At 35.1% G+C, this 22,138-nt stretch overlaps 1 protein-coding gene across 1 annotated transcript in view; it reads left to right on the top strand.

Annotated features, from left to right (window-relative positions):
* Positions 1-619: 619 nt before the first annotated feature.
* The window catches only part of LOC129553347 (cadherin-10), a 187,453-nt gene continuing 165,934 nt past the window's right edge, over positions 620-22,138 (top strand). The window contains exon 1 of the mRNA XM_055422237.2: positions 620-935. The gene's annotated coding sequence lies outside the window, so the exon portion shown is untranslated. The remainder of the gene's footprint in view (positions 936-22,138) is intronic.

The raw sequence follows: 22,138 nt of genomic DNA, 5'->3' as shown, positions 1-22,138 counted from the left end.
TGTCCAGCCTCAAATCTAAATATTTTAATAGCCTTAATTGCATATTTACATCATGAATAAAATATTCTATCTATAAAATCAAAAGGCAAAGCAGGTAAGATTAAGCAGACAAGACTAGCTCACGAACATCCCCAAACAACGAGAAAGGTATGTTCTCCTATGACCATAAGCGATAAAAAATAAGCTATTTGGAGAATCAAGGAAAAGAAAGTTCACTGAAAGCAAAAATAAATAATAATTCAAACCGCAACCAAAATCACTCTGGTAACGATTCAGTTCTGGTTGCAATTTGACTTGGCACTCGCTTCATGGATTTCGGCGATCTGGAGTTAAGGATGGTGCAGGAATATATATATCAGATGAAGAAGTATCTATTAAAGAAGAATTGCGAGAAGCAGTCCCGTTCTTGTGATTGCATTAGGGACACAGCCGGATTAGATCGGGCTGATTACCTTAGCCTTGAAACAGAGAGTCTTTCTGCCCTGCGGGGGAGGGGACGCCTTTCATCCGAAGCCCTCGTCTCGGATGCGCCCTCCCCTCGCATTCACTTGCAAATCGCTGTGTGCGAGCAAAAGCCAGCACTTCCCCAGTCTCTAACCTTCCCATGGCGAGTGCTGCAGCTCTATCAGCAGAACCTTTCTCTCCGAGTGAGGAAGGGTTTTCCCCCCTCCTTCCCTTTCTTTTCTTTTTTTCTCCCCCTTAATCAGAAGCGCTGAATGAAAGCCAATCAGAGAGAACTCGCCCCCCGGTTTCTTCGGTTCCCTGCCGTCCAGAGTTAAAAGTGACGCTGAGAGAAAGCTTGAGTTAGATTGAAGTAGAATCAGTGATAGGAAATAACAGCCGAAAACAAACAAAAAGGGGATATAGTGACAATTTCTCCAGGGTAATTTTGGCTGGAACCAACTTCCGTTATCCAGAAGCTGATTTAAAAAAAGGTAGGAAGACTTCATCTCTCTCTCTCTCTCTTTTTTTTTCTAACTCCCTTAAGGTCTCTTATTTTCTCTCCCTGGGGGAAAATGTTTGTTTTTAAGTTGTATTCAGCAATTATTTTCAAATAATTATCTTTAATATGTAAAAAAATACTAAGCATAAAACTATATGTTGTATTCTAGAAACCACTGCTTTGAATAGCTGAAGAGGTAATGTGAAACTGGATAAATTACATATTATGCTCAACAGTGGGTCATGTTGTTAGAGTTTGTGAATTCATTCACTCTGATCAAATGCTAAAAATATATTATGGGGGATAATTTTTTATGCTCATGCTTGTTCATCTTAATGTTAAAAATCCCTTGAAGAGAAGATTGTTGCTTTGAACTCTATCATTGAACATTACTTTGCATTCCATATGAATGGATCCCCTCTGCACTTATTTATAGTCATAGTTCATTGTAGGTTCAATATAAGGAGAAATGACAGGCAGAAGACAGATTGCTTGAACCTGTCAATGGTCACTAAGCATCTACATAAATAAGAAAGATTGGCATTTATCAGAAATAGAATAGGCATAATTCCTAGATTCGCATTTTGTGTCTGAGTCAGAAGTATGAGAGAGGAAAGATGAAGAGGGGAGATGAAATGCATGTAGTCAGCAATTGCAGCATTTATTGTCTCTGCTGCAATAAAATCCATATTTTATGTGGTGTTAAATTAATGCAGCACATTGCAAGACTCAATGCATGTCCCCAACAAGTAACTATTGATAGGACTGTAAGTATGGGCAAAAGCAGTAGTCCGAAAGTGTTTTCATGCCAATGCAATAAAAACCTACCATCTCCTTATCATTAAAAAGAGGAGTCTACAGGTGCAAAGACAAACATCAATTTAAAATTGACCTCTCATCTTTTGCTTCCAAAAAACAGATCTATTTCCTGTAATTGTGGTTCTTTATTACAGTAAAAGCTTCTATTATCCAAAACTGCACATGTCTTACTCTCAGCTGTTCAGAGATGCATGTTTTCTTTTCTTTTTTTTTTTTCTTGTTGTTGTTTTCTTGAAGGATCTCTGTTAAAAATAGTCTGTCCCTCTGATGCTGACAACTGGTAAACCTCAATGTATATGTTAGTAGACTTTCTCCCTCCGCAGCATCTTCCTCTGGGTCCTCCTTTAAAATGTAACTACAAGAGCTTCTCTGTGGTGAATAATAACACTTGGCAAGAGTGTGCTCATTTTTTAGGTCTGGTATGGTGAGGATTTTTAATTAGTAGAACTTTCATGAAAACATTATGTCACTGACAAGAGCTCTAGATTCATTTTTAGTTAAAGTGATGAAGAAAATAGGAAGAAGGCTGTATCATAGAGAAAGAGGTAAATGACAAGTTGTGTAGCTAATCTTCTTGCCCCTCTCCCTACAGCATAGTAAAGGTGGCACGTTTGTATTCAATGTGTAATGCATAAGGAAATAGTGATTTATTGGGAGTGGGGGTGGGCTGTGGAGCAAAGGCACTGGAGAGTGCTCCGATCTAAGGGACACAACGAGTACAGATCCATTCTGATCATGAAAACATAAAGAAATGCTTCTTTCATTTGCTTTCACTTAAAAAAATGTTTTTGATGTTTTTTTCAAGTATGAGTCAATGTCTGCTTTCATTAAACCAGATACTTCTTTGGTTTCAAATACTTGCTGCTAACAAATTGACTTCCCTAGTGAATGCGTATGTCTTTTCTGACTCCAATCAAAGAATAGAATTCTGTATACTTAGATGTCTGAAAAGAGGGGGGGAAAGGAGAGAGAGAGAGAAACCCCAGGGACTTAGGAAAGGAGCACATAGTCTGTATGGCATCCACATATACATGTATATGTGTGAGGTCAGTGGTCAAATTGCTTGATTCCTCATTAATACTTCAGGGCTTGATTCCTCATTAATACTTCAGGGATAGACCTAGATGTTTATAAAACCTGGCTGTTTATTGATAAGAATGGTACTATACAGGTATCGAATTTAGTATTATACTGTTATATTTTCACCTACACTAAGATTTTCTAAAAGGAAAAGAAAGGATAGAAAATTGACTTTCTATCTAGAGAGATATACATTACTGGCACAATATTAAGAAAGTTAGTGTATTGGAAGGAGGCTTTTTTTTTTTTTCTTGAAAAAAAGAGAGTGTTTGAGACTGAAAAGGTTAATTCCAGCTGTGTGAACTCTGTTCAGAGTCTAGAATGCATTTTTTTATCTCCATTTAATATCACATGTAAACAAATGACTGAAGCAAAGTGTGTATTATCTGGGGGATTCTGGACATATGACTTATTTCATATGTTTCTTAACCTACTTTGCAGCAAGTGATAAGCCAGTGCTCCTGGAATATGTCATTTTTATACCAAATCATTCCGCTAGGCTGCAGCACAGGAACAGCCTTCGCCCTAATGATGCTGAATCAGCAGCAAAGTGAACCATATTTTTAAGTGTTATTATCGGTAATAGCGTTGCATAGTAAGCAATTAATACAAAGCAGGGCTGTAAAACCAACTACCTCTAGTCTAGCCCTTGAGTTTTGAAAGCATTGTCCATAATTTAGTCTTTTTTCTGCCATGGAACTTACCTTCTAATACTGTTTCCACATTAAGAAGTACTCATAAAATACTGAAACAACAAAGTATTAAGCAGAGAAATATAAAACTTATTTATGCCAATCATGTTATTGTAGGCAGCTATTTGGTCTCTAGGTTCCAAGTCTATTTTTGAAAACTCTACTTTTGATTAACCCAAAATCGTATCTGTAATAGGGCTTCAGAAAAGTGACTTCCCTCACCATATTATGTTCAACTGTCGTGTCTGAAACAGCCTGAAGTTAAAACTCAAGTAGCAAGAAAGGTGCCCTTATGCTAGTTAGGTTTATACCAAGCAATGGTAGTGTCGATTAGGCCTTATATTAAGTGTGTGGTCCCTATTATGAATATTTTGAAAAAAAAAATCTGAGTCCAAAGAATAGCTTGTGAATTTATAATTGAGAAATGAAAGTTAGCATAAAAATAATTTTCCTTTTCTTCACAAAGTAAGTTCATGAAGAAAATTTTATTTTTTCATGATTACAATAACCTATAATAGGCAGATAGAAAAAAAAAAGTCCTGAATTTAAGCATTTTAAAGTCTGCCTTTTTCCCCCCTAATTAAAGCATTTGAATTATGTCTACGGAATAGTGGTATAACAGCCCAAGCTTTTACATCTAATAATGTTCAACACTCAAAATTACAGATTATTTTTTATCATACATCAGAATGAAAAAATTTCAATCAACAAGGAGCGTCTGTTTTCTAAGATAACAGTATCAGCTCGGGGTCACCTCTTTCCTCTTCTATTCTTATCCTACAGCAGTTTCACATCACTTGATGTTTCAGTATGAGACCTGGAGCCTTTTTATAATCCAGCTGTGCTATCTTTCGTAAGGGTATCTAAAACCAATGAGGCCATTTTTGCCTTTGCCATACCTTCTTTGTCCAACTAACTCAAGAGGCAGACATTGTAAGAAAATCACATCTGTCACATTAAAATATATATATTTCTGGGAATGCATTATTTTAATGTCATATTAGCATTGATTGGTTAAAATAATATTTCAGCATAACTTTTGCTTGTCTTTATTATCAATGCAACGTCTCACCAAAAATGTAACTTGATTTTTTTTTAAATAATAAAGGTGCTTTGTTTTCACCAAAGTCTTTTTACTTTTTTCGTATGTCTTTCTTGCCATACATGTGATTTTCTCTGTATCACTAAGAGACATTTGTTAAATATTACCATACTGGTGATGGATTTAAAGAAAGGGAAAGCTGAAAATTGAATAAGAATGAATAAAATAGCATTACATTTTATGATATAAAGTATAACATTCCTTGAGAATAATGACTGTGGGAGGCTGAAGTGCCTTCATATAGCAGTCCCTTATAATAGAGGGAATATATCCTTAGAGAGTTTGTCAGTAGCAATATAAGCACTTCATCAAACCACGTGATCTCAATGTTAACCACCCCCTGCTTTTGTTGTTTTAGGAAGCAGCCTTGATACTACATACTCTACAAGATGCAGAAATGTAAAGTTTAACAACACTTTCAGTTTCAGGACAGGTTTAAGCAATAGGCTATCTGGGATAATATAACAACATTGCTTCACAACAGGAAATTCAGTATTAAAGGATGTGTCAAAGCATTTCAGAGCCCTACTGATTTCTGTTCTCCATTCCTGCCCCCATCACCTCCTTCTCCCTTTCCCATTTCTTCTCCCTTCCTGTCTTCTCTTCCTCAATTTATGAAAATTACAAACATCTTTGAATGAGTTTTCTCTTGAGCTTTTTTTTATATATATATTATCCTATTGGAAATACGATTTCTGTAAATCTTGTGATTTTTATGGTCAGTATTCTATCATCTGCCACATTATACATTGGATTTATTATATTATCCTTTGCATTATACCATAAAGTATATGACAGTTCAGTTGACTAGAGCGTGTCCTTTCAAATGAAAGCAATTTTTATAAACATTATAACACCTAGGCGTATAAGGAATTGAAATTGGCACCAATGTAGTTTACTGCAGTAGCAAGCAAAGTATGGGAATTCAGCATTTATTAATGAAATGACTTCTCCAGTGTATCAGAATTTGGAATGCATAGGCATGAGTTATTATACTCAGTACATCCGTTATTGATTGGGAATCTTTGTTGATTTACTGGAACGGAGGATATTGAAACAGTTTGAAAGAGACTTGATTTTAAACGTAAATTAAACATCAGTTGCATCCATTAGATATGTTGGTTCTTCTTTGTTGCAAAATACAGATATTACCAGAGTGTAATGTAAAAATGTAAGCTGATTTAAAACAGAGCAAATGTCTATTCTAGATATTGTAAAGAATTATCATTGTTCCTACTGCTTTCCAGTTGAAAGTCTGGGAAACAAAAACCATAACAATAATCAAGGTCTTCTCTGGTAGCTCAACTGGTAAAGAATCAGCCTGCAATTCAGGAGACCCCAGTTCAATTTCTGGGTCGGGAGGATCTGATGGAGAAGCGATAGGCTACCCACTCCAGTATTCTTGGGCTTCCCTGGGCTCAGCTGGTAAAGAATCTGCCTGTAATGCAGGAGACCTGGATTTGATCCCTGGGTTGGGAAGATACCCTGGAGAAGAGAATGGCTACCCACTCCAGTATTCTGGCCTGGAGAGTTCCATGGACCAGTCCATGGGGTTGTAAAGAGTTGGACATAACTGAGTGACTGATCAAGTTAAGCAGATCATGTAGGGGATTTAAATAATCAGTAAACTGAATAAAGTAAGTGTTTTGACTTGGGTTTTTCTAGTAATTCTCTGCTATGTTCACATGGTTTTTATAAACACAAGAATTGAAGTTGAATTTTGGCATAGTTATTTGAGTAGATCAAAGGCTATCAACGTATTTGCCTAGGCTATTGAGTGCATTTTTGCATAATGCTAGTATCATAAGTTTAAAAAATGTGACTGATTCTCCTCTTTTTTGTGACTCAACTCCTAATAAATCAAGTTAAGTCAACTCCATTTGATACCCATTGTAACTTCTGGATTTTTAAAAGGAAATGTAAAGAATGTTTCCATAACTCTTGGATCAGACTTCATATTTAGATGAAGTACCATGGTGTTTCTTGATAATTTGACTTCTTAGCACCAGGTTGAAATTAATAGCCTCATATATAGATTGGCTTGAAAGCATTTGAACTATCTAAGGGCCTTTAATGGTTTTGTTTATACCACATAAATCTAAGTGTGCTGCTCAGTGGCATTTGACTCTTTACGGCCCTGTGGACCGTAGCCCACCAGGCTCCTTTGTCCATGGGATTTTCCAGGCAAGCATACTGGAGTGGGTTGCCATTTCCTTCTCCAAATCTGAGTGTATATTATATTAATTAATTATTTTATTTAAAATATTTGCTTTAAATAGACCAGAGGTTAAGATTTATGACCTCAAACTTGCTGGTTTCAATCTAATACTAATAATTAAAGACTATGAATTTCATATTCTTTTCATACTAACAGTGATATTTATTTGCTTTAGCAGTGACACAAAGAAAAGGTACCATTGGGATAAAATCAGGTGTATATTAACTTACTTCATCAAACTGAGTACACAATGACTATTAGCCTAGTCAAATATAATATTTTGTTTTACTTCTTTCTGAAGCATTCTAAATTGGAGGTTGTTCCTGTTCTGTAGCCTTGGTGCCAGAGTGACTTTTTAATGTGTAGTCTCAGAGAGTGCAAACCAGAAAGGTACACATTTATTCTGTCTGCATCTAGCTTCCTAAATTTGAATAAAATCCTTTCCCAGTGAATAAGTACCTATGGAAAGTCTTTATTGCTTTATCCACTCCCTTCAACAAGGCTTCAGTTAGTCTTTTGGAGATTTGTTGAAAATTGAATGCCAGCTCCAGGCAAATATTAATACTTAGAAGTATCCTTTTCTATTTCTTTTTTTTCCTTTTATTTATTTTTTCCTGATTGAGTGAAGAATGGAGATTTTCTACAGAATTTCTATATTTTAACCTACCTACCAAGTTTTTGGATAGATGCATTTTAAAGAGAACTATGTTTTTCTAAGATTCTCTTATGCCTTTTAAAATATGCCCTAATTTTTCAATATTTACTAACTAGATAGTTCTACATAAGATACAAGTATTCACTTTTAATACTAAAAAAAACAAATTACTTACTGGGGAAATGAAATGTCCCTAATATCTAAGTTAAGAAACATGATTTCTTGGCTAGACTTAGAGTTGGATCCTCCTTCATAATTGAGTATCTGAACAAAGTAGGTGAAAAAAAAAAAACATGTTTTCTTTTTAAAGACAAAGCTATGTCAGTGTTAGGTATATGCCTTCTCCTGACATCCAGTCTAGTGGAGATGTGAAGTTAGAGAAATGGCAATCACAATCTTGACTTCAGAGCAAAGACATTAATTCACCATTTTATAGGTAAAGCTTGGATCCAACCAGTTTCTAGGTAGATTCAAGATGAAAAAAATGTGAATGATAAAAGCCTTATCTCCTCTGGAAGCAAACTGAAGCATACATATAAATCACTGCCCTCCCAAAAAAATTCTTAAGAGAAATGTTCAATTGTTAATAGTGTTAACAAACTATTAAAAGAAAAAATCACGATCATTAATTTAACTGTGTTTTGATTTTAGGCTATCATATATACTTAAAATATGACTTTCTTGTACATGTATAGCATTTTTCTTTTGCCTTTTACTCAATAGATTTAAATGATCTCCTGGGTATCTAAACAATCCTTGCTCAATCTTTTTCTTAGCTTCTAAGTAACTGTATTCATTTTGGGGGAAGTTCTATCAGCCATTCCCTTAGTGCCACACCCAGAGGCTAAATCTAATATAAATTTTGTGCCTGAGGAAAAGAGGTTTTAATGTGAGATGGTCACAATAAATATCATATGATTTTTAATAGAAATATCAGTATTTATGTTCTCAGTGTGTCAATTATCGTGGAAAAGTAGTAAATTAGCAGAATGTCATTGGGCAGTTACCTATTCCTGCACCTAACACAGATTCTTTAGTTTTTATTTTCTTTAATACAAACTACCTAATAAACTTCTCAGTATCTTATTTAATTATTTCATTTTTCTATTCACTATTCATTAAGTGCCTACCATGAGCCAGACTGTGCCAGCAGCCAGAGATACAAGATTAAAGAGAGAGAAAGACAAAAGAAAACCTTTTTTGCAGTGAGGTGGGCTGTGCTGATGGTTCAGATGGTAAAGACTCCATCTGCAATGCTAGGAGACCTGAGTTTGATCCCTGGGTAGGGAAGATCCCCTGGAGGAGGGCATCTCAATCCACTCCAGTATTCTTACCTGGAGAATCCCAGGGACAGAGGACCCTTGCAGGGTACAGTCCATGGGGTCGCAAAGAGTCAGACATGACTGAGCGACTGACACTTTCACTTTCATTGAATAATTACTCACATTATTTGATATTATAGCTTTGATTAATACAAGAATGATGAGTATCAGTTACTTTTCAGATGATAATATGAGGCTGTAATCTCATTTACTTTTTTAAGCCATATTATTGTATTCAAGGCCATATGACATCATTCAGGAAATTATCAAAATGAGTAAGTAGATTAGTCCAAGATACATTTTTGAGGTTTGACAGAAAACAGCAAAATTCTGTAAAGCAATTATCCTTCAATAAAAAATAAATTAATTTTTTTAAAAAGATGCATTTTTTGTGTAGCCTCAGGTTCAGTCAGTAGAGGCCTGAGGGTGGGTTCTGAGTTGAAGCTTCAGTTAGGGGCAGCCATGGTAGTTGGTGATCCATGTTTGAGCTTTATGTGTACAATAGCCAATTGTGGTCTTGCAGCAAGGCCTCAAATTCGAGACTAACATTCCAATCCCAAACAAGAAGCCTAAATGAAAAGCTAGAACATCTGAAAACCAGGTAAATCCTCAAATTATATTGCTGAAAATTCTTAGGAACAAACGTTTCCACACCCCCACAAGCAATTAAAATATTCACTACATAGAAGCCACTGTGTTTCAAAGTTGGTCACTCTGTCAGAAAGTTTGTTCTGCATAATATTGTTTAATAGAGAGATAATGCATCATAAGGCTATATGCCAGGAGCACTGAGATTGCTTTTCTTAATAAATGTAGTAACTCTTACCTAAATATACTCACAAAAACTTTTCATGGATAAAAAGATGAAAGGTGGCACCCAACTGGGTTCAAATCCTGTGTCACTTACCCTGTATTTAGTATACCTGGTAGTTTTTCAGCTGTAAAGTGGGGTTAATAATTGTGATAGTACAGTTACCATGATGGTAAGAAACAATAACTCTAAAGTACTCACAATTCCTGTCACATAATAGGTGTTCTAGTGCTATGAATTATTATTACCTATTATTCTGTTGGCATTATTATGACTTATTTGTAAATTTATGTGACCTATGCTTTCTCATTGAGTATGTTTTATTTTAACCATAGCGTGTGATGCAACTTGTATTCATTTTAAGTCTGATTTCGTCACTAATTCTACCACCAATATCATAAATTTCTCATTCCAGATTTTTAGTTTGTTTATGAAATAGGAGTTTGAACCATATAATTTCCAAGGACACAGTTTATCTATCGTTCCAACTGGAAAGGGCTAATACAATCTATTATTGAAACTGGAAAGGACTCAATGTATTACTGTTAAAATGCTGTCATTCCCTAATAATTGTGAAAGTGTCAAGAGAACATAACCTGAAAACTTAAGCTCCTACATTCTCAGAATCACATTCAGTTAACTGCGTGAACTAGGGAATTAATGGATACAAGTTTTGAAAATGATGTGAAGGACCTAAAAAGGGGACAGAGGAGGGAGAAAACATTAGAAAGATGGACACTAAGTGTTGTGAGTTCCATAAGCCACATAAACTCACTCAGGTGAAACATGAACCGTTTCTGAATATACTGCAGTAATGGTTCCTTTCACAGATTCTCCTTCTTGAGGTCAGAGTAATGAAAATTAGAACGAGAATGATGAACAGAGCCAGTGCATTGCAGAAATAATCCCATTAAAGTTTTGATACCTATAAATCTCAAGAATAGTTCTGCAGTCTGTATTACAACCAGAAAGGTCAGTGGGTCAGAAAGTCTATATTACAAACTGAAAGACTAGGTTCAAGAAACCTTGTGAAAGAGACAGCATCTGCTGCAAAATATGAAAATGTTAACAGATTTTATTTATACAGTTCATTTTTTAAAATTCTTCACATTTAAGGATATATGGGAATCAATAAAAAATAACTCTTTTCGGCCTTTTTGTGATTCTATTTAATATGGCTATTAAAAAGTCTCTGGAATTACATAAAGAAATCAGGATATTAAGATTACAAAATATACACTTCTGTGAGTCCATAAGTTCCTCTCTCTTTAAAAGTTCATTTTAAACATCAAGAATTATATCACATTTTTTATTTTTCAGTTTTATTTATAACTCAAGATCAATTATGTTTACTTTAGAAATTAACATATTTAAAGAATAAATTTAACACTTTAATCCACCCACATATAGAGGTTAGGTGATTCATAATAGAGACTACTAAACCTAGCCAACAAACACAATTTTGTGAACAAAGTAAACTCTCACTTTTATCTTAGCTATATATTTAAATTTATTACATATTTGTTTACTATTTAATCAAAGTCAGAGCTTTTAGATCATCTTCTTTAATGCTGTGGTCACTTAATTGTTTTGTCATGACTTCACTATAATATTTGACTAAATGATTTAACTTTATGGCTGATTGATTATAATGGCTAATTTAAAATATTCGATGAATAAGATATACTTTATTTTACTTGATTTTCTAAAGGCATGCACATTAGACCCAAGGGCTAAACATTAGGCATTGTTTTACTTTAGTTGTAAAATTCTTTATGCAAGAGAAAATGTTTATTAACTTGCATATGTATTTCTTTTTACTTAGTTGGGAATCAAGTGAGAATAAAAGTGTGCAGAACTATAGCAGAAATTAATTTTAAAACCTAAGAAATGAAATGTTGTACATGTATATAGACTAAATCGTTTCCTTTCAAAATCCATCAAATTCTTCAAGGTTTTCAGCCATTTGATGTGTTTTGAAAGACCGCATTTGAAAATAATATAAATTCTACCTAAAAACTTAATCAAAATGTTGAAATGAGTTTATGTTTCTGAAGTATTGACCCATTTTTAGGTAAATTGCTGCTTATTATTTCTGGTAAAATTCTGTTGGCCTTACAAGAAGTAAAACATACTTAGGTGTTTGGAGCCACCTTGTGGTTGTCTCAGTATATTAGGGAAAGTTCCCTCCAGATTCTCTCCAACTGAAGGTTGCACTTGGGAGCACTGAAATCAACATTCTGAACTTATATTATGGGCTTTACAATAGCATTACAAATGGTTCTTGTTTAGGCTGATGCAACTTCATATTTACATGTCTACATGAATTACAAAAATATTGTTTTTCAAAAGTCTAACGAAAATATTTTAACCAACCCTTTTGAGGCAATATATAATTTTTAAACTAAAATATATTTTTACTGTGCAGCTGCAAGTCGACTCTAATGACTCCTTACACATTTCACATTCTCAAAGCAAAATTCCATCCAGCATCCTTTGGTGTGCAACACAAAGAAACCAGGGGCTGTGTTATTGTGATTTTTGCATTTTGTAAAACTTAAATGTAAATATTCAGCCTGAATGAGAATCACGGGACTGCTGCCAGTAACCCCTGGTCATTGAATGTGTTTTTCAGGAGGCTCACCGGAAATTCCGAGGGACAAATTGTTTGCTCTTATTTTACATAAATATTAGGATAATTTATAATTTGTATATGCAATGTACATATTCGCCAAATGTATCTTTTTCTAGGTTTTTTTGTATCCTAACACAGGAGAGCAGGGCCCATGGTTACTGCTTCTCTTATAATTTTACAAGGAAGTGCCTGAATTTATAAATAAAACAATACTATTATTTGCTTGAAATTCAGAATAGTCACTTTTAGAGTTTTAAATCCAGAACTTTCATTGATTTCTTACATGGTCTTACTCTTCAGTATCTATTATCTAAGGGTAAAAATTAAAAAAAAAAAAATTGATCACCCATAGCAGTAGATGAGCAGAAGTTCTCTAATTTATTGCTAGATCTATAGCTGTTTCTCCCTCTCTCTCCCTCCCTCTCTCTGTTTCTATATCTCTGACTAGGCATACTTGGTTACCATCGTAAACTATTACCATTCATCATCATCATTAAAACCTCGGTAAGACTTCAGTTCCAAGACTGGACAAGAAAGAGCCTAGTCACATTTACAGGCTCCAGTGTGAACAACCCCTGAATTGCCCCTCTTTGGGGCACTGGGGTGATTAACTGATTAACTTTAAATGGATGGAGATTAATGGAAACTGAAGACAAATTGATAACATAGCAAAAATCTTGTGAAAATTAAATGTATGTTCTGCATTAAAGCCATGAGTTGTCCACCTTTATAAAGGAAGTCATTTTCTCTATTTTGAGCATGCTAGACTGCCTCTTAATGTAAAACAAGTGGTCAGAGCATATCATTTCTCATGCACAGCCCAACAGTCTGACTGAAAGCAAAGATTACTTTGCTTCCCATTAACCCACGTTCCCTCTGTCAACAAATGTGCTTCTACTCTAAGAGAAGAGATATTGCTGTTGATTTGCTTTATTCTCAAAAGACTGATAGGGTTTTCATTCTATGCAGTGGTTCACACTGTGTAATTTAAAAATATTAATATATGAAGTATATATTTCAATTCAAAAGGGAGACAGAAATTGATATGGATTCATTTAAGAGATTAGAAATGTTTAAATCTTGTGATGATGTCATATTCAATCACATTTGATTTCTAGGTTGGGAAGATTCCCTAGAGGAAGAAATGGCAACTCACTCCAGTATTCTTGCCTGTAAAATCCCATGGACAGAGGAGCCTGGTCGGTTACAGTCCACAGGGTTGCAAACAGTCAGACATGACTTAGCAACTGAGCACAGTTATTGCTTATGGCAAAGTCTTTTTTGCAAAATGAATAGTAAATGGACAATCATAGATATCAAAAGAAACTTAAAGAACTCTCTCCTCTGTTGAATAAGAACCAAGAATTAATCCAAGACACTTTAGCCACATTTCTAAATTCCTTCTCAATTTTAGTCTAAAACATAGCATATCTATTTGCCCAAGATAATTTAGCCTCAAGTGATAAGGGAGATTTCTGTAATTAACCATCATCCTGAGATGATTTTTAAACCTCTTAAAATTTTCTTCACTGTCCTAGAGTTAAAAATTCATTGTCAATGATCTTGTCTCCTCCACCCCCAACATACTTATTTGACAAATCTATTTAATTCTAACCATATAAAAAATATAAAATTGGTGTTTTTAAAATTTCAACTCAATACTACAGGAGAGGTTAAAATTACATCTTTCCTTCACAATTCAACCATATTTTAGATTTCTTAATAGATATTCCAGGGTTTGCTAGGAACTTTGAGAAACAGTTGTAAATCATAGGATCCCTTCCTCAATGAGATGAAAATATTATAGGAAAGAGAAACACTTAAAGGTTGATATGTTGTAAATTGCTTCCTTGGTGGCTCAGCTGTAAAGAATTCACCTGCAATGCAGGAGACACAGGAGAGACAGATTCAATCCTTGGGTCGGGAAGATCTCCTGGAAGAGAAAATGGCAATCCACTCCAGTATTCTTGCCTGGAGAATGCCATGGACAGAGGAGCCTGGTGGACTGTAAATTAGTTTTTTGCTTGTAGGATGGGTGAAATTTTAGGGGAATGTAGACAGGGGAACATGGAAATTTAATCCTGGGGGAGACTTGAAAGGTGAAATTATTTCATTGCTTATTAAGAGATGAAATTAATGAAACAAGAAACATAACTTTCTGCATATCCAAAGACCTCTTAACTGTTCTCTTTTTCCCCTCTGAAAGTGAAAGTTTCAGTTGCTCAGTTGTGTCCAACTCTTTGCAAACCCATGGATGTAGCCCACCAGGCTCCTCTGTCCATGGAATTTTCCAGGCAAGAATACTGGAGTGGGTAGACATTCCCAGCTCCAGGGATCTTCCTAAAATATATTTTTCTTATTTTTCCTATAATTGTTAATTCAATAACACTTATCAATTTTCCATTGTGGAGAAGGAAGCATGTTCACAACCAAGATGTGATGGAAAATAAATCATGTTCAGAATTTTTAACTTCTTCCAGTGTTTTACAGGAAAGACAATCAAAACAGAAGTTACAGTATAGCCTGGTACTGGCAAGGAATAGTGTCGGCACAGGGCACCATGACATTAAAGATGTGGGCATATGCCATTGTTTGAGTGCAAGAAAGGGCTCTTTCAGGGATGAGATTAAAGCTAAACCCTTAGAGCTGTGACATTCTGTGTATGTGATCACTAGCTCAAAAATTCTTCTGCACAAGTTCATTTTGAAAGATATTGTTACCAAATGGTAACTTGTTCTCACTCCACAGTTGGGCAGATCTACTTAGAGTATTCTTGAATATCTTGGCCAAGATATTTAATCTGATTAAGCCTCAGTTTCCTTGTCTGAAAGATGGGATTAAAGTGGCTAATTCTTAAACCTGCTGAAAGAATTAAATGTAACTATACTCATGAGGCACTTAGTAGAATTGACAAAGAAAAGAAAAGACAACCTATGGAATGAGAGAAACTGTTTGCGAATGATGTGGCTGTCAAGGGATTAATCTCCAAAATATACAAAAGCTCATACAACTCAGTATCAAAACAACAACAACAACAAAAAAAAAAAAAAAAAATCAAAAAAAAAAAAGAGCAGAAGATCTAAATAGACATTTCTTCAAAGACATATAGATTACCAAAAGGCACATGAAAAGATGTTCAGCAAACTACTTATTAGAGGAAAGGCCATATATATTTTTAAATTTTTGCTGAATGATTTGAATGTGCACACCAGAAAAGTAATTGCAACTAGAAATTGCTATACTTTTTTTTATGTCTGAACCCATACACTAATTCTAAAATCAATTTTTAAAAAGGAGTTTTCATAAATACATTTATAATATATTCTTGAAGGCAGGTGCATTAAAGGGGACATTACTCATTTTGAAATATGCAGATTCTTATTTCATTCCTTTTTGACTCATTTTATAGTCACTTATTGGAGAAGGAAATGGCAACCCATTCCAGTATTCTTGCCTAGAGAATCCTGTGGTCAGAGGAGCCTGGTGGGCTGCTGTCCATAGGGTCGCATAGACACGATTGAAGTGACTTAGCATGCATGCGTGCATTGGAGAAGGAAATGGCAACCCACTCCAGTATTCTTGCCTGGAAAATCCCGGGGACAGAGGAGCCTGGTGGGCTGCCATCTATGGGGTCGCACAGAGTTGGACACGAGTGAAGCAACTTAGCAGCAGTAGCAGCATAGTCACATACTGGTTTAAGCACACATGTACAGAGTTTTGTGTTGTACCCTCATATGAACATAATAGACTAAGTAAAAAGCATTGTTATTGATAAACAAAATAGCACAGGCTGTGAAATCTAACTAAGCATTAAAATGACTCTAAACCAGTCAGTATTAGGATTCATTAGTATAAGTCAGAAAGCTGAAGTAACGGGGGAGAGGAAATTGTTACTTGACCTTGGCTTGGAAGATGTATACAGTGTGTGTAAAGGGCAGGCATTGTAGAATTTATGCCTCTATGAGCAATGGTAGGAACAAACATGGGGGTATGGTTGGTCACTGAAGAACCAAAGTAGGTTTATGCTGAAGAACTATATTTGTGAAGAAACTTACATATTGGGTTAAGGCATTTACATATGATTTAAAAGTTCATTAAAAGACCCTTTCAAAAGTTCATTTCAAAATATATTCTTCTACTGTTAGCTCATTAGGATGAATAAGATTTAAAAAAACTTGACCATTATTATTAGCATTTTATATGCCTCAAATGATGGGGTTGATATACATCCAAATGTTTCAGAGTCAACCAAAAACTGTTGCCTCCCCAAGGAAAGCCAACATGAGAGTGCCAGTATAATTGTGCTAATAATACTGTATCTGATTCTGCCCATTCTCCATCCCTAACAATTTTTTCATAGCGCTCAGTTGCTCAATCATGTCTGACCCTTTTCAACCCCATAGCCTGTAGCCTGCCAGGCTTCTCTGTCCTTGGAATTTTCTAGGCAAGAATATTGGAGTGGGTTACCATTTCCTCCTCCTTGGGATCTTCCCAGCCCAAGGATCATACTCACATCTCCTTCTTCTCCTGAATTGGCAGGCAGATTCTTTATCACTGAGCTTCTTTTCTCATATGTGCTCTCAAATACATGTGTGCTGTGAGTTCTTATTTGATGTCTGCTTTTGTCCTCTACTTCGTATATAGCTCCTCAAGGGTGATTGCTCTCTAACATTTTCTCCTACTGATAAAAATGTAATTCTGTCTGGTCTATGCTTGCTCATAATATTCTGATGTCTAAAGCTGATGGTCACACTAATGAATTAGCATCTTTGATGTATCAGATAGTTTTGTTTAAATTCTCCTTTAATATAAGCTTATTTGTGTGATGAGATTATTTATATCAAACTCCGTTTTGTTTTGTTTCCTGAGAAAACTTGTTCTTAGTCTCATAACTAGTTATTGGCAAAATACAAAATAGAACTTTGTTATCATTACACGGTTATTGGAATAATCAAATATTTCCTTACTTCAGAATGAAAGCTCAGACAATATTAATGTCATTTTTAGCATTTTATATGCCTCAAATGGTGGGGTTGATATACATCCAAATGTTTCAGAGTCAACCAAAAACTGTTACCTCCTTTTAACTGTACCTTTTTTTATAATGAACTGAGATAATACATGCAATACAGTGCTATATGGTATACAGTACATACTCTTAATATAATAATTAAAGCTATCATTGTGATTTCACTATAATGATCATTTGTAAGAGATGTTATGTTATTACAAAGTTTTAAAGCAAATGATTAAATATTAATAATACCCCTAATATAGATAACTGTCATTTATTGAGAACTTAATAAATGCTATATACACTGTACCGAATGGTTTACATCTATTATTTCTTTAAATCACATGATAAAGGAAACAGGTAGTCTTATAAACTCCATTTCATAAATGAGAGAACTGAGGCACAGAAAGTTTATATAACTTTCACAAGTTACAAAGCTAGTGAGAGACCCAGAGTGCAGACTCTGAAAATATGGTCCCTGCTCTTCTGTTCTTCAGCTCTACCTCATATTTATGTAGGTCATGTGTGTATTCCTTCAAGGAGATGTGTCATCTTTATTTCTACTCCTATTTTACTTTTTATAAAATTTCTGTTTATTAATGACTTAATTTTATTACTTCAAAAATATGTTTGTCAATAAGATAAGGTGGCACTCAGTTGAGTCCAATTATTTATCCCAGTTCAATTTCTGGGTCGGTAAGATCTGCTGGAGAAGGGATAGGCTACCCACTCAGTATTCTTGGGCTTCCCTGGTGGCTCAAGCAGGTAAAGAATCAGCCTGCAATGCGGGAGACCTGGGTTTGATCCTTAAGTTGGAAAGATCCTCTGGAGAAGGAAAAGGCTACCCAGTCCAGTATTGTGGCCTGGAGAATTCCACTGACTATATAGTCCATGGGGTTGCAAAGAGTCGGAAACAACTGAGACTTTCACTTCACTTCATTTCAAGGTGGCACTAGTGGTAAAGGAGCTGCCTGCCAATACAGGAGACGTTAGAGATGCAGGAGATGTGAGTATGATCCCTGGGTTGGGAAGATCCCCTGGAGAAGGGAATGGCATTCCACTCCTCTATTCTTGTCTGGAGAATCCCATGGACAGTTAGAGTCTGGCAGGTAGCAAAGAGTGGGATGCTATTGAAGTGATTTAGCAGGCACACGGCCTAAAAATAAGTAGGGTTTAGGATGTAAAATATTAATACAACAAATGTGCTGTATTTTAAGCACTGTTCTAGTAACATGTGCAATTCAGTTGTCAAAATTTGTGGATGATAAAAATTTGCCTTGTAGGTAGGAAAAAGTTCACTAAAACAACTTAATTACTTAAAGTAACCATAGCTTACCATGTAGTCATCAATTTCTTAGTGTATTTTTACAACAGTCTCTTAGCATTATTTAGTAGTTTTTTTAAAAATGCTCCCTCTTGGAGAAATAAGGCATATAATGTTTTTTAATTACATAAGGTATTTTTTCAAGTATACATAGGAAAGAGTCACAGCAATTGCTTCTGTGAAGAGAGGTAAGGGATTCATATGTTGGTAGAGAACCGTTTTCATTGTATACACATAATTTCATTAGAAAATATTATTGTAAAAGTGGAATAATTTTGGAAAAAAAATTTAATTTTAAAAAAGCCTGTCACTTATCATGAATTGTATTGAGTATATGTAAAATGAAAGATTCCAAATTCTAAAAATTGTTTTTATATCATAAGTTGATCTATTCATTGTCTCTATATAAAGCAAAATAAAACAATGAAAAACTAGCACGTGCTTGTATATGCAGATACTAGTCACTGAGTTTTAGTAACTGAATAGTTATTATAATAAAAGCATTCAGTAATAGTTGTTACTCACATGGCTTAATTATAAGATTTTATGTATTTATTTTAAATCAATCTGATAAAACCATGTTAAAGTTGTGACATGAACCAGTTTTTCTCAAACCTGATTCAGGCTATATGAATTTGAAAGCTGTGAGATTTAGTATGATAATTGAAAATAGTTTATATAATAATATATTTAAGGTGAATAGCTATCTTATGAGAAATACTCATGCTATTTCAGTATCCAGTTTTCTGTTGTGATCATTGTTGCTTTCATATCATTTTTAAGTTTCTAAAAAAATGCATGTAGAAATATTTTATATCTTATAGACTTTTGCCAAATGGACTTCAAACAATATTGCAATGAATTATATGAAATTTATTTGAAAATTTTGCCACCTAAAGAAAACTGAACTAAGAGGTTACTTCACTGTATGTGTATTAATCTCTAAAGAATTTTTGTTTTAATTCTGGTGCCATATCCACTTATCAAGCACTTAGTTTTGGTGAACCAAAAATATTTGTTACCTAAAAATAATATTAATTTGTATGCTGTTAGTTTTGAGAGTTTTGATTACAGTTATTTATTTTTTTTGTTGTATTATAGACACAAATATTTATCATTTTATGTAAAATGTGTATAAGCTCTTATGCTTAGTTTATACATGTTCCAGTATCATTATTCTACAAATCATTCACATCAGTGAAGCATCAAATATCGTGATATGAGAACAAGATTTGACACAAATGCCCTTGATAAATTTGAGGGGATCTTTCAAACTTGGAAAATGTTTCCATTAAAAAATTACTGAGATAGGGTAATACATAATGATGGTATTTCATTCTGCAGATGAAATTTAACATTTAAAATGTGATGGAACGCATAGTATAAGAGAACTTGATAGATTCCTAACAGCAAGAGACTAAGATGCTTCAAAACAAACCTCTCTGTGTACCAAAATCTAGTTGTCTCTGGTTGAGATAGCCTTTGGTACATTTTCATGTCTGTGAAATTTGTGAATATATGTATACATTCATATATAAATATGTATGTGTGTATATGTATATACATATACACACATCGTGTGTTCATAATGCTCATTTGGAAATTTTACCTTGGCTGCAGAAAATTAATTTATTCAACAGCCATTGAGTCCTTGTTATGTGTAGAACATGGTGCCTATCAACTCTTGCTATTTAGCCCATGTTACTAAGACACTTGGTTCTTTAATTTCAGGGTGAAAATGTTCAAGCTCAGTCACTTCAAATATTACTATGGAACAAGGATAGCCCTGTACTGTGGCAAAGATAAAAGCCATATTAATGGCATATTGGGCCACTTCCCTTGAATCATCTAGAATTGATTTATTGTATGTTTTTTATCTAAAGCTTTTATGAACCTATTATATTCTCAGCCTGTATTACTTCCATGAGCACTCAACCTAATAAATAACGTAGTATGGCACTTTCCATTATTTGTCCTAAATTTATCTCTTTTAAACTTCAAAGAGTGCCCTCAGACCTAGTATAACTGAAGTGTGTAGAGAGCTTGGCGTTTGCACTATCCACCTTCTTCATGATTTAATAGATGTCAGAGTCTCCAGATTGAAGATTCTAATTGTTGCAGTCTTCCTATACAGAGTGGTTCCATTTCTTTAATGATAGTTCAGTAGTCTTTCTGTGAGCATTTTCTAGTTTCTTTGTGTTTCTTTAAAGTAATGCAGTAAGCATTGTGTGAGAACATTCAAGCAAGTGGTTCATCAGTTCAGTTCAGTGCAGTTCAGTTGCTCAGTCATGTCCAACTCTTTGCGACCCCATGAAACACAGCACGCCAGGCCTCCCTGTCCATCACCAACACCCGGAGTTCACCCAAACTCATGTCCATCGAGTCGGTGATGCCATCCAGCCATCTCATTCTCTGTCGTCCCCATCTCCTCCCACCCGCAATCCCTCCTAGCATCAGACTCTTTTCCAGTGAGTCAACTCGTTGCATGAAGTGGCCAAAGTATTGGAGTTTCAGCTTTAGCATCAGTCCTTCCAATGAACACCCAGGATTGATCTCCTTCAGAATGGACTGGTTGGATCTCCTTGCAGTCCAAGGGACACTCAAGAGTCTTCTCCAGCACCACAGCTCAAAAGCATCAATTCTTCGGTGATTAGTTTTCTTCACAGTCCAACTCTCACATCCATACATGACCACGGGAAAAACCATAGCCTTGACTAGACGGACCTTGGTTGGCAAAGTAATGTCTCTGCTTTTTAATATGCTATCTAGGTTGGTCACAACTTTCCTTCCAAGGAGTAAGCGTCTTTTAATTTCCTGGCTGCAATCAGCATCTGCAGTGATTTTGGAGCCCCAGAAAATAAAGTCTGACACTGTTTCCACTGTTTTTCCATCTATTTCCCATGAAGTGATGGGACCAGATGCCATGATCTTCGTTTTCTGAATGTTGAGCTTCAAGCCAACCTTTTCACTCTCCTCTTTCACTTTCATCAAGAGGCTTTTGAGTTCCTGTTCACTTTCTGCCATAAGGGTGGTATCATCAGCATATCTGAGGTTATTGATATTTCTCCTGGCAATCTTGATTTCAGCTTGTGCTTCTTCCAGCCCAGCGTTCCTCATGATGTACAAAAATGACAGAATGATCTCTGTTCATTTCCAAGGCAAACCATTCAATATTACAGTAATCCAAATCTATGCCCCAACCAGTAATGCTGAAGAAGCTGAAGATGAACAGTTCTGTGAAGACCTACAAGACCTTTTAGAACTAACACCCAAAAAATATGTCCTTTTCATTATTGGGGACTGGAATGCAAATGTAGGAAGTCAAGAAACACCTGGAGTAACAGGCCAATTTGGCCTTGGAGCACGAAATGAAGCAGGGCAAAGGCTAATAGAGTTTTGCCAAGAGAACGCACTGTTCATAGCAACACCCTCTTCCAACAACACAAAAGAAGAGTCTACACATGGACATCACCAGATGGTCAACACTGAAATCAGATTGATTATATTCTTTGCAACCAAAGAT

The sequence above is a fragment of the Moschus berezovskii genome, chromosome 18 (assembly GCF_049115385.1).
Source record: "Moschus berezovskii isolate FMDL1 chromosome 18, NW_MosBer_1.0, whole genome shotgun sequence".
NCBI classification, from domain to species: domain Eukaryota; kingdom Metazoa; phylum Chordata; class Mammalia; order Artiodactyla; family Moschidae; genus Moschus; species Moschus berezovskii.
This window is presented reverse-complemented; position numbering and strand designations above follow the sequence as displayed.